Below are 12595 nucleotides of genomic sequence, written 5' to 3' on the forward strand. Positions count from 1 at the left end.
ATCAGCTTGGAAAATTCTGCAGTAAGCAAGAGGCCATAAGTGTAACAGCCAATGACTGCTGGAAAGAATTCATCTGTGTTCTTGTGCTCTCTCACATGGGATTTGTGACCGTGCTAAACCTCAAGCCATTCCAGTTCTCTCAAAATTACAATGCTGATGCCTACATGTATACCACCTTTTTGGCTGTCACCTGGCTTCTGAGTTCTAAAATTCATATCTTCAATCTCCTCCGCAATTCTGGTGTGATAAACTTGTTTAAAAAATATAAATTAATGTTTTTATTATGTTAAAAATTCCACTTTGGAAGGCTGTCCTACCATGCAACAAGACCAGGACAGACTGGAGAGTTGAGCAGAGAAGAACCTGATGAGGTTTAACAAGAGCAAGTGTAGAGTCCTGTACCTGGGGAGCAATAACTGCATGCATCAGTACAGATTAGGGGATGACCTGCTGTAGAGGAGCTTGGCAGAGAAGGACCTCGGTGTCCTGGTGGAGAGTAGGTTGGCCATGAGCCAGCAGTGTGTCCTAGTGGACAAGAAGGCCAATCAGGTCCTAGGGTGCAAGCAAATGAGCATGGGCAGCAAGCTGAGGGAGGTGATCCTCTCCCTCTACTCTGCCCTGGCTGGTGAAGCCATATTCCAATTCTGGCTCCCCTGTTCAAAACATACAGGGTTATCCCAGGAGTCCAGCAGAGGACCACAAAGATGATTATGGGCCCAGAGCATCTCCCATATGAGGAAAGGCTGAGTAACTCGAGTCTGTTCAGCCTGGGGATAAGACCGAGAAGGGATCTAATTAATGTTTATAAATATCCAAAGGGAGGTGAGAAGCAAATGGATGAAGCTAGGCTCTTAGTGGCGTGTAGCAATTAGGCCAAGTAGTAATTGCCTAAAATTTGAACATGGGAAGTTCCATATTAACACATGGAAGAACTACTTTATGGTAAGGGTGACAGAGCAGTGGAACAGGTTGCCCAGAGGGGTTGTGGAATCTCCTTCTTTGGAGATATTTAAGACCCCTCTGGACACTTACCTGCGTGACCTGGTGTAGGGAACCTGCTTTATGAGGGGGATTGGACTCAATGACCTCTCGAGGTCCTTTCCAACCCCTACAGTTCCATGATTCTGGCATCTAAGAAAAAGCCAAAAACAAGATTTCCCATGAAATTGAGATCTAGGAGCGGAAACATGAAAATAGAAAGGCCGTGTACTGTATTTGACGTAACAGCAGACACAAATAACATTTGCTCAGATAGTTAAGTCTCTGAGTTGCACTTAAACTGACTTCAGCTACCACTGTCTTAAAAACGTCTTAGCTCAAGATTCAGCTGACAGTACAAACTTCTGCTCTGAGAAATCACAGGCAGTACTGAGAGTAAAGGACAGCTTCTATAAATCCCTGAAAAACTGTGGGACTACTGCCATCTTCTGGGACATTAAACAAGGGCATGTCAATACTACACTGTGAAATACTTTCACTTAAAAAAGCAAAAGTAGGTTTTTTTTTTTAGATACAGCAAAATATTTTGAGGACTTATTTGGGTCCTTAACACTAGATTACCATTATTTTACAAGCACAGTAAAATTATACTGCTATAATTTAAGCTGTGATGAAGATGGTTACAAGTTCTTGTTACATTCTAGTTCTGTGAAGTTTCTCAGAATAAATGCACTGGTCTTGTGAAAAGTTTTCTTTGTTTGAAATGATTTTTAATGATTCATGATTAGGGCAGTACTGTGTGTTGTGCAAACACATAAATAGGTAAATACATAAGTGTGTGATGCATTTTGAAGTAACTTTATTGCATATTTCAAGCTATTTCTACTTTGGAAAGAACTCCAAGGAGTTAGAATGTATTCCATGTGCTTGTTTATTCTGTAGATCATCATGAACAGAAAAGTTTATCATATTAATTCAATACCCGTTATATAAGTTGTGATTGTTTTTGTTGTGGCTGACAACGAAGAACAGTTTTCTGCCTGAACAGACGAGCACAATTCATAACTATGATGAAAGTTGAAAGAAAATGGCGAGACTTCCCAAGGGCAGGTTATATTTTAGGATCACAGAAAATAAATACAGTTAAGACTCTTCATTCTTTCCACTCTGTGTATGTATCTCTCCTTTTTAAAACAAACAGCAGCTTCCGTCTAACCTTAAGATCTGCTTGAGTCACCAACTAAATTAGCTGTTTAATGTGTAGTAATATGCAACAACTGGTTCTGAAGGAACATGTCACTTCTGCCTACTGACTTAAAAATTAGCCTTTGGGATGTTTTTAATTGTTTTAACAGTTTTTCCCTGCTCTCTCCATCCTGGCTGCATGTCTCCCACCAAGAAATTATGTTCGCCTTCTGGGCTTTTTTTGCAGGACAATACAAGCAAGCAAAGACAAAATATTACCTGTTAAAAACTATCTTCTGGGTGTGTGTGCCAACAGAAAACCTGCAGCCATTAAAGCACAGTACAGCAAGATATAGGAGATCTCATGTGGCCTTTAGGACAGGGCAACCAAGCACATGTTGTGCAAGTTGTATAATAGCTGGCACCCTGCCTTGGGCTTCTCTTTGCTGTTAACACCAGCCATCAATCTTGTTCCTCCTAAGGCTGACTGTCCCTGCAAGAAACTGCCTTACGTCTGTTCACTTGCTGCCTCTCACTTGTAAAAGGCTATTTTGTACTCTTGGCTCATCTAGGGACATATGCCTGTTGGGTCTGCAGAAAAAAACCCATGTCTCAAAGAAGTCCTTGAAGAAGGACAAGAGGAAATGGTCTCAAGTTGTGCCAAAGGATGTTCAGGTTGCATATTAGGAAAAGTTTCTTCTCAGAAGGAGTGGTGAGGCAGTGGCACAGGCTGCCCACGGTGGGGGTGGGTTGATGGTTGGAATAGATGGTCTTAGTAATCTTTTCTAACCTTAATGATTCTATGATTCTAAGTCTTCCGTGCTTACGTGAAATGGTGGAGAAAAGATATTATAGTGGCTGAGGGTCATCTGGGGTGAGTTTATGCAAACTGTCCAGTGAAGGATACTCTGTGAGTTTATAGTAACAGTATTTAAAAAAAAAAAAAAAAAAACTGGCACAAGATCTGTGGAACATTTAACAGTCTGTAAGATTCTATTATCTTAAAATGTTTGTTCCTTCACTTCATTATTTCTTCACTTTAGGGATTTGATTTAGTAGTTGGGTAGGGATAGTGATAGGAGGATGGTTGAACTAGATGATCTTGTAGGTCCTTTCCAACCTATGAACCTATGAACCTATTATACCAACCAAGATGAGATACAACCTGGCAGTTCTGACCAAGATAGTTTATCAGAGATGTGATTTACATCTATAATACATAAGTTTTTGTTTTTTGCTATGTCCTGGGATTAGGCCATACATGATGAGAAGTACTTAAACTTTTATTGCTATAACTGTCCACAGAAAACAAAGCTTGTGCTCCATATTTGTCCTTTTGGCATCTCATTCAGAAGAATTTTTATTTAATGCTTGGAAAGCTGCATTTATACTACTTGCTCCATTTTTAACTATGTTGAACTGGGTTGCCTTGGCATGATAACCTTGAGCAAAAAAGAAAAGCAGAATTCTCCATTAGTTTTTGTTTGTTTTGGTCACAAAAACCCCAGGTAACCCTACAGGCTTGGGGAAGAGTAGCTGGAAAGCTGCCTGACAGAAAGGGACCTTGGTGTACCGATGGACAGTCAGCAGAATATGAGCCAGCAGTGTGCCAAGGTGGCCAAAAAGACCAATGGCATCCTGGCCAATATCAGGAATGGTGAGCAGGACCAGGGAAGTAACCCTCCCTCTGTACCCAGCACTGGTGAGGCCCCACCTCAAGTACTGTGTTCAGTTTTGACCATCTCGATACATTGAGGTAGTGGAGCAGGTCCAAAGAAGAGCAATATGGCTTATGAAGGGCTTGGAGAATACTCCCTATAGGGAGTGACTGAAGGGACTTGGGCTTTTTAGTCTGGGGAAGAGGAGGCTGAGGGGAGACCTTATTGCTCTCTTCAAATACCCAAAAGGTGATTGCAGTGAGAGCGGGGTTGCTCTCTTCTCATTAGTGACAGATGACAAGACAAGTGAAAGCAGCCTCAAGTTGCACCAAGGGAGGTTTAAGTTGAATATCAGGAAAAACTTTTTACAGAAGGCATTGTTAAGCTCTGGAATAGGCTCCCCAGGGTGGTGGCTTAGTCACCATCCCTGAATGTGTTTAAAATCCATCTGGATGTGGTGCTCATGGGCATGATTTGGCAGTAGGTTGTTAGAGTTAAGGCAGTATGGTTAGGTTGAGGTTGGACTTGATGATCTTGAAAGTCTTTTCCAACCTGAGCAGTTCTATGATTCTGTAAATTACATTAAACACTGATTTTACTGGTAGTGAACAATACTTTGAAGAACATAGCTTCCATTACACTACGGAGACAATCTGTCTTCAGTCAATGTTATCCAAGTTATGGTGTGCTGCTAGGAAACATGAAATGCAATGCAGTGTAAATTGTGCAATGACTTGTAACCTTTGAATCTTAAGGAAAACTGTTCTCCACATCTCATATTAATATTTTGAGCGATAATTACTAAGTTGGCACCATTGTTATTTACAGGGAGAAGGGGGGTTTATTGCTTCAGGCTGTCCCTGAAGCAATAGGTTGTTGAAAAAGCAAAGTCTGTCCAACTTCACCATTTCTAAAGAGACAGAAGCCTTATTCACTTTCTCCTCCAGACAATTTCACTACTTTCTAATCCTGTTGGTTTTAGTGAACGAACTGATGACGGACGGATTCTCTAGGTGTCCTGCCTTTCTCTGGCCTGTGCAAATGGATTTGTTTGTCTGATGTCTCCAACAAAACTGAATTTGTGTGACAAATACCTGACACGCACACCCTGACTTCATGAACATTTATTTAGATAGCTGAGCCTATACATTTGCTTAGAAGTGCATCGCTGTAATGCCAATTTTGATCACAAGCAGCAGTGGGCTTCTGCAAACTTAGAGAAGATAAAATAACCATTCTGCGCAGACCTGAAAACTGGATTTCCCATTTATTATTTCATAAGAAGATGATTGCTGTTTTAATTTACAAAAAATTAAACTATAAATTCTCTAGCATCTCTCTCAAATTCAAGATTGCAAAGTAAGCAGCAGAAAAGAGCATGTTCTGTGTAAGCATGACAGAGCAATGTTCTGAACATGCAATGGAGGCAAAAGTGCCAGAGCAGTATTTCTGCAGGATTAATCAGTTGCACAACTCCTTTGGTAATGTTTAAGCCAAAAGACTGCTGTGTGCATTTGTACATGCCCAAAAACTGGGTCCATATGAATGACCTCCTACCACCTCTCCACTGCTCCGTGACTTCTGGTCTCCTTTCAGTTTTGCACAGCGGAAATCCATAATGTTTCACTTGCCAACAAGGACCATAAAATGTTAGGGCACGTGCTTCATTTCCAAAGTTGCAAAAGTCTTACTATTACTCATGTCTAAATACCGATGCTACATTCTGGAGAGTTTAGGTCAGTTTATTCTTGCTAGCACTGGGAAATGTAAGTTGAGTCTTGTGCCTGGAGGGCATATGGAATAAAGGGAATTCATCTTGAGTGTAAGACACATATAAGCCCTTAATGTTGCTCGAGATAGTGGCAGAGTTAGAAGAGCCCTGTGGAATATCCATTTGTAGAGTCCTTGATGATTCCAATAACCTCTGCTTTGTTCCCTGATTAGTCAAACTAGCAAATGTCTGGCTTAAAGGCTGGAAGATGCAGCAAAGTTTGTGTATGAGGTAGGCAACTCCAGTTTTGCATTGTCATAATCCAAGTGAAACGATATTACTGACTATTTTATAGTGATTATAAAGAGAAATTTGTGCATTTCTTACTGTCAACATACTTATTCATGTACTGCTTAAAACAATAATTGACAGCCATTGCTGTTCTCAAAATTAAACTGAGCCACATCAAATTTAATGTAATTAATGCACAGAGAAGAAAAAGTATAAGTCATGCTATTAATAAATGAAAAAGTATTTTGTTTCCTGATTCAGCTATGTGTTTAAACCCAATTCTTATTAAAACTTGTTGCCCTGTTTTACTGGATCCACAGATAAACCTATGTTCTTGACACATATAATGCATTTTTTTCATAGAATCATAGAATGGCATGGGTTGGAAGGGACCTTAAAACCCACCCAGTCCCCCATGGGCAGGGCTGCCCCCCAGCATCTCAGCTGTCCAGGGCCCCATCCAACCTGGCCTTGAGTGCCTGTAGGGATGGGGCACCACAGCTTCTCTGGGCAGCTGTGCCAGTGCCTCACTGACCTCTGAGGAAAAAATTTGTTCTTGACATCTAACCTAAATAATAGCAAATTACTCAGAATATATAGATACTGTATTACCTAGCTTAGTATTCTAATTTTGAAATATCTTATTTAGAAAGACTTATTCAATATTTGATTCAGAGAAATAATCCTCCTCTTGCAATATCCAGTATTTCCTCATTTTAAATATGTATACTCATATTACTTTTATGTACCATATCTTTCTTTTCATTAATGAAGTTTGACAATTTTTGACAGGACAGAAAGGAAATTCATTATATTCAGTAATAGAAAACACATTTCTCATTTTTCTAGCAGCGAGCAGCTGCAATGAAATTGCCTAAACCACTATATCACTATTCTCTGCCTTTGTGGTTCTTAAGGTCATCCTCAAGTGTCTTCAATCTCATGTTCACAGCTTGGCACCTGGTAATTTTCACAATCAAGAAATACAAAGAAGCTATATATTTTTATTCTAAGAAGGAATTTTTTTTCATTATATGAGAAGAAATAAATCTGTCAGGTTGAAAATATTAAAAGTCAGATGGTTAGCTGCAATATTTGCAGCAAAGTCAGTGCCAACTTTGTTTAGCAAACTTTGGAATGAAAATTTCTGCATGACAAAGAAACTTTCTCATTTAAAGAAACTGTCAATCAACGTGTATGGGAATTTGAATTTTTATTTTGACAATCAATGGACTTTAAGAGTAATTTCTGGTAGTTGGACTGAAAGATGCTCAGCATTACTCTTTCTTAATAGGTTACTCACTATTTTTGCTGTTGTCAGTTTCAGTGGACTAAAACAAAGCAAGAGTAAGTAATTTTCTCTATGTATAGAATGCCCAGAATTAGTAGCTGAGGAAGAGCTAAAATAGGCAGTAGTATACAATTCAGTCAATTTCCTTAAGAATTTCTTCAAACACTTGTTTTGTTCTCTGTAGGAAGATGAGAGGGGCTTCTTTGTTATGTATCTTCATTTCCTCCAAATATATATTTATTTTCTTTTTTTTTTAATAAAATACAAATAGGAATATTTTAGTTAAAATCTTTTGTTAGTGGAAATAGAAAGTATTCTGAATATGAAGACAGTAACTAAAAGCCATAAAACTATTAGATAAATAGCATGCTGAAAATCAGCCTACATTTTATTCATTCATTTTACTACTCAAATGCTCCAGAAGTTCCATTTTTCATATTTTGTCATCAAAAAATGAGCTTGATCTATTACAGTGGTAAATGTACGCAATGTAAATTGATTCACAAAGTTAATCATAACTACCACGATGTCATAACGGGTCTGATCTGTGCTCAGTCTCATAAAATCTAAGCAGCTCAACCCCATCAGGACTTGCTTTCCCTCAGATCTTCCTGGTGCTGGGTCAGTACATTCAGTCTCACAGCTCTTGAAGGGAAGGGCAGAGGGTGTGAGATGAGCTCTGTTAATAGGTTGCAGCAGAGGGAGGAGTTTGCAATACTTAAGATTACTTCAATAATGAGGGAGACAGTGAGACAAAAAGAAATGCTTTGAGGACTGCTCTGTTCTACCATCTGATATTATCTTTCCACATCAGACCTTCTGATGAATGACACAACCTCACTGGCAGACCATTCATAGAATCATAGAATCACAGGGGTTGGAAGGGACCTCAAGAGATCATTGAGTCCAACCCCCCTGCCAAAGCAGGTTCCCTACACCAGGTCACATAGGTAGGCATCCAGGCGGGTCTTGAATATCTCCAGAGAAGGAGATTCCACAACCCCCCTGTGCAGCTGTGCCAGTGCTCCGTCACCCTCACTGTAAAGAAGTTCTTGCTCACATTTGTGCAGAACCTCCTGTGCTGCAGTTTCTGTCCGTTCCCCCTTGTCCTGTCTCCACACACTGCTGAAAAGAGTCTGGCCTCACCACTTTGTCCCCCACACCTCAGATATTTATAAACCTGGATTAAGTCCCCTCTCAGTCTTCTTTTCTCAAGGCTAAAGAGACCCAGTTCACTTAGCTTTTCTCCATAGGGGAGATCCTTCCAGGCCCTTCACCATCTTTGTGGCCCTGCACTGGACTCTTCCCAAGAGATCCCTGTCTTTTTTATACTAGGGAGCCCAGAACTGGACACAGTACTCCAGATGAGGCCTCACCAGGGCAGAGTAGAGGGGGAGGATCACCTCCCTTGACCTGCTGGCCATGCTCTTTTCAATGCATCCCAGAATGCCATTGGCCCTCTTGGCCACGAGGGCACACTGCTGGCTCATGGTCAACCTGTTGTCCACCAGGACACCCAGGTCCCTCTCTACAGAGCTCCTCTCCAGCAGGTCATCCCCCAACCTGTACTGGTGCGTGCAATTATTCCTCCCTAGGTGCAAGACTCTACACTTGTTTATGTTAATTTTCATCCTGTTTCTGACTGCCCAGCTCTCCAGCCTGTCCAGGTCTCGCTGAATGGCAGCACAGCCTTCAGGTGTGTCAGCCAATCCTCCCAACTTCATATCATCAGCAAACTTGCTGAGGGTGGCCACTATCACCTCATCAAGGTCATTGATGAAGATGTTGAACAAGACTGGACCCAGCACGGACCCCTGGGGGACACCGCTGGTCACAGGCCTCCAACCGAACTCTGCACCACCAATGACAACCCTCTGCACTCTGCCAGACATCCAGTTCTCAACCCATTTCACTGTCCACTTGTCTATCCCACACTGCCTTAGCTTTATTATAAGGATGTCATGGGAGACAGTATGAAATGCATTGCTGAAATCAAGGTAGACTACATCCACTGCCCTCCCCCATCCACCCAACCAGTGACAACATCATAGAAGGCCACCAGGTTGGCCTTCTATGATGTTCTTCTTGGCCTTCCTGTGCCTCACCATTTTTTCTAAGACTAAGTGTTCCCTAATATTCAACCTGAACCTCCCCTAGTGCAACTTGAGGCCATTCTCTCTTCTCCTATCTCTGTTACATGGAAGAAGAGGCCAATTCCATCTCACCACCAGCTTCTCTTGGGTCGTGGGAGGGGGCAATAAGGTCTCCCCCAAGACTCCTCCAGAATTAGCAGCTCCAGTTCCTTCAGCCACTTCCCATAAGACTTGTGCTCCAGATCCTTCACAATTTCACTGCCCTTCTCTGAACATGCTCCAAGGTCTCAGTGTCTTTCTTGGAGTGAGGGCCCCGAAACTGAACACATTACTCAAGGTGTAACCTCACCAGCATTGAATTCAGGGGGGCGATCTCCTCCCTGCTCCTGCTGGCTGCACTATTTCTGATATAAACCAGGATGTCATTGGCTTTCTTGGCCACCTGGGCACACTGCTGGCTCATGTTCAGCCACGTGTCGACCAATATCCCCAGGGCCTTTTCTTCCGTACAGCCTTCCAGCCACTGCCCCAGGCCTGTATCATTGCCTGGAGTTGCTGTGACCAAACTGTAGGACCTGTCACTTTGTCTTCTATCAAAACCACAAGACTACTATGTAGCAAAGCAAGCTGCATTCTCACTACATTTTCCAGAAATTCTGTAACTTGCTAGCAAACTAGCTGCACAAAACAGCTGAACATGTAAATACAGACCACATCACTAGATGTCCTTCTCCAACAATTCTTCTCATTCTCAGTTAGCAAACACACTGTGCTCTGAAAAACGCCCTGGAATCAAGCACAGCACTACACAATCACCTGTTCAAATTCGAATAACCGTAAAGGTAGGTCAGAGCTCTGCACTTATGCAATATGTTTTGCTACACACAAATTCAGCCAGAATTCTCAGAACATGCTGCATGGGTACAGACATATTCACATAGAATATCAGTTCCCATCATCAGAACTGGATAAAAGTTCATAATCAGCTGATTATGCATGCTCCTCGCACACCATTCTAATGCTCAAAACTGTGTCTTAAGTACTGATTCCATGCATGTGGAAACTGTACTGTGAAACTCATTCAACAAAGTGAAGATTCAAGAGACTTGTAAGCGTAAGAGACAATAAATTGAAATTATATTGATGGAGTGGGGATCCAGAATATATGGATTCTAATGTGCATTCTAATGTGCATTCTAACATGCTGATGTTTGGGTGATTCTGAGGAGAAGACAAAACCTTTTCTTAATTAAATGCTAGCTTCTGATTTCTAGGTTGTTTTTCAAAATTGGAGGTCTTGCTTCATTTAAGCCTCCATATTCATGTTCTATCATGCAAGTTCTGTCTTCAATGATTTCAGTATGCTGAAATAGCAATGGAAATCATTTGACTAAGTCCAAGGATTGGAATCCTCTGTATGCTAGCAATGTAGTGATAAAGATATTTTAACTGGAGAATCATGAGCAGATCATGAATCTCAATGTGGAAAGTGATGTTACTACATGCCCCACCAAGAGCTTACTAAGAGTATTCAGTTGAGCTAGCATATCAACAATGAATGCTTGCATAGTCAAATTTGTCTGTTGTAGTAGAGCCTTATGACTTTTTAGTCTGGGAAATTATTCAAGAAATCATGCACAGTGAAGGGTATACTTTGACCATAACTTTCTATATACCTTGCTATCCTGGTTTGCTGGAAAAACAGCTGTTGTATGGACAAGCCAAAGTCTGCCTTTGATTTTTCCCTATGTGACTCTATGTACGTGAGTCAATGATCATTCTGTGTCAGAATTTGACTCTCCCATTTTACATAATGTGTTTTTTTAGTAAAATGTTTTTGAGGAAAACAAAGATAGGAACTTAAAACTGTTTGGTTTTTTTTAGATAGAAAATATTCCATATTTACACAATGCATGTATTAGTGGATGCTTAGTAAAGAGGGGAAAAATATTTAAGTATATTTTTACTGTATTTTCACAAGGACATACTTGAAGAACTGAAACATTTTGCAAGATCACAGATAGGTTCATAGGTTCATAGATGCATCTAATGTAGATTTCTCTTATTATTTCAGGATTGTATAAATGCAAAATCTCATTTTTTTTCCAGCTATACCTATTAGCATTCTGTTCTATTTTCTTTTTATTTGCTAGTAACACTCTGTCTCAGCCTCTGGGAAGATCTTGTTTTATGATCACTGCTACCACACAACACATTATGATCAAATCATATTCACAGAATGGTTTGAGCTGAAGGAGACATTAAAGACCATCTAGTTCAATTCGCCTTGCCATCGGCAGAGACTTCTTCCACCAGTTCAGCTGCCCAGACCCCATTGTTAGTGTACGTTTTTCAAGTACTGATGTCCTGTAACTTAGACACTACTCACATTCTCCTTCCAAGGCAGTATTTTTCCATCCTTTTCCACTTTATTTTTTACACTCTCATCTCAGCACATTGTAGTGAAGTCTTAAGTAATGTGACCTCATCACATATTATGTCTGCACAGTCAGAGGATGAGAAAGAATGAGAAAGGATGAGAACAGAACAGAGAAAGGATGAGAACAGAACAATCAGTGAAACCTTTTTTGATCCAAATTTCAATGACTTGAATGGTGTCGATATGCACAGCACAAAGACAGAGGTGATGTGAAAGAAATAAAACCACTTTCAATTGCATCTCAACATTTAAAAGAGATTCTATGGAGCAATTCTTCATAGTACTCTGCCAAATTCTATATAATGTACTTTTATTATGGTTTTATGTAATGAGCATTGCAACCTAAAACTATAAGACTGAAGTATCTGTAATATTTTTTTTCCCTAGATGGAGTACATATATCTATATGCACAAGCCAGAAGCTCACTTCTTCCCCATTTCTCAGCAGATAGAAAAAGAAGCAATGATCACTGTTAAATCGTCTCTTCATTTACACAACATTTTATCCAGAAGTTTGTTAATGTTTAGCAGTGGTGTTCAGCAGCCACCCTGACCTTGGCTGTTAGTTATAGTCCAAGGTCTGAGAATAGTAATTAAAAATCCTCTAGAAGCATTATACATGACACCTATAACTTTTTAAAATTTCTTTTTATGTTTATCCTTTTTCTCTAAAATACTTATTTGTGTAATATTATGAGCCATTGTATATATCAAAAATGACAACAGGACTGAAGCATCAGCTTTTCCTTATTTTTACTTTCAAAAGCAGTACAGCAGCTCTTGGTTGACAATTGTTAACTTCTGTGCAAGTTCAAATCCTGGGTGAAACTCTATGGGAAGACGTCCCATTTTTTTTGCTGACAGTTTCATTTTCAAACATGCTTCAGCATCTAAGTATCAGAATAAGCTACAGGATATGACTGCTTTATGCTGACACAGCGATCATCATCTTCATTCTTGTTGAAGAGACATTATTATTATCTGGAA

The sequence above is a fragment of the Cyrtonyx montezumae genome, unplaced genomic scaffold, assembly GCF_038088225.1.
Source record: "Cyrtonyx montezumae isolate F1298 unplaced genomic scaffold, pur_monq_1.0 scaffold_8, whole genome shotgun sequence".
Taxonomy (NCBI): Eukaryota; Metazoa; Chordata; class Aves; order Galliformes; family Odontophoridae; genus Cyrtonyx; species Cyrtonyx montezumae.